The sequence below is a fragment of the Leptonychotes weddellii genome, chromosome 2 (genome assembly GCF_054177405.1).
Source record: "Leptonychotes weddellii isolate Sample4059 chromosome 2, ASM5417740v2, whole genome shotgun sequence".
Taxonomy (NCBI): Eukaryota; Metazoa; Chordata; class Mammalia; order Carnivora; family Phocidae; genus Leptonychotes; species Leptonychotes weddellii.
In genome coordinates, this window is record NC_138370.1 from 44,770,298 (window position 1) to 44,771,655 (window position 1,358).

At 44.7% G+C, this 1,358-nt stretch overlaps 1 pseudogene; it reads right to left on the reverse strand.

Moving 5' to 3' along the window:
* Nucleotides 1-12: 12 nt before the first annotated feature.
* On the reverse strand, nucleotides 13-1,053 carry LOC115939427 (heterogeneous nuclear ribonucleoprotein A1-like; annotated as a pseudogene).
* Nucleotides 1,054-1,358: the final 305 nt, after the last annotated feature.

Sequence of the window (1,358 nt, forward strand, 5' to 3'; positions counted from 1 at the left end):
TGCTAAGCTTTGTTTCCTGGCAGTGATTAAAACCTCCTGCCACTGCCGTAGCTCCTGTTGCTGCTGGAACCACCACAGCCACCTTGGTTTCGTGGTTTGGCAAAGTATTGGCCTCCACCACCATAGGGGCCAGAGCTTCTGCCTCCAAAATTTCCTCCTTTCATGGGTCCAGAATTTGAGGATTGATTGTCGTAATTGCCAAAATCATTATAGCTTCCGCCACCTCCAAAGTTGCTTCCATCATTACCAAATCCGTTATGGCCATCCCCACGGCCACCAAAGCCACCTCCACCTCGACTGCCACCAAAGCCACCTCGACCACTGAAGTTCCCTCCACGACCAAAGTTGTCATTCCCACCAAAACCACCTCCACGACCACCACCAAAGTTTCCAGAGCCACTTCGACCTCTTTGGCTGGATGAAGCACTAGCCATCTCTTGCTTTCCTTACTTCACAGTTGTGGCCATTCACAGTATGGTATTTTTGAATGACAATCTTGTCCACAGAGTCATGGTCATCAAATGTTACAAAAGCAAAACCTCTCTTTTTGCCACTGCCCCGGTCAGTCATGATCTCGATCACTTCAATTTTCCCATACTGTTCAAAATAATCTCTTAGATGATGTTCTTCAGTGTCTTCTTTAATGCCACCAACAAAAATCTTTTTCACAGTTAAGTGGGCACCGGGTCTTTGAGAATCTTCTCTTGAGACAGCCCTCTTTGGTTCCACAACTTCCATCCACCTTGTGTGGCCTTGCGTTCATGGCTGCATCCACCTCCTCCACAGTGGCATAAGTGACAAACCCAAAGCCTCTGGAGCGCTTGGTATTTGGATCTCTCATTACCACACAGTCCGTAAGTGTCCCCCATTGCTCAAAACAGCTCCTCAGACTCTCATTGGTTGTTTCAAAGCTCAAACCTCTGATGAAGAGCTTCCGCAGCTGTTCAGGCTCTTTGGGAGACTCTGACTTAGACATGACGGCGGTGGGAGGGGAGACTTTAATGATGCTTACTCGGCGGCGTCCACGGGCAGAAAGGAGTAATCTAACGAACGTATCTCTCTTCTGATTGTTTTTGTAGTTCTTCTCTGTTCCTTTATTCTTCTCTTGCTCTCTTCCCTTGTGATTTTTGACTTTTTTTTTTTGGTGTTATACTTCATTTTTTATGTATCTAATATGTTTTTGGTTTGTGGTTACCATGAGGTCCATATATAATATTCTATGTATGTAGAGATCAATACTGAGTTGATGGTCACTTAAGTTTGAACACGTTGTGAAAGCACTACATTTTTACTTCTTCTTCTTCCATGTTTTATGTATATTATATCATATTGTATATCCCCCAATGGCAGGAGTCTCT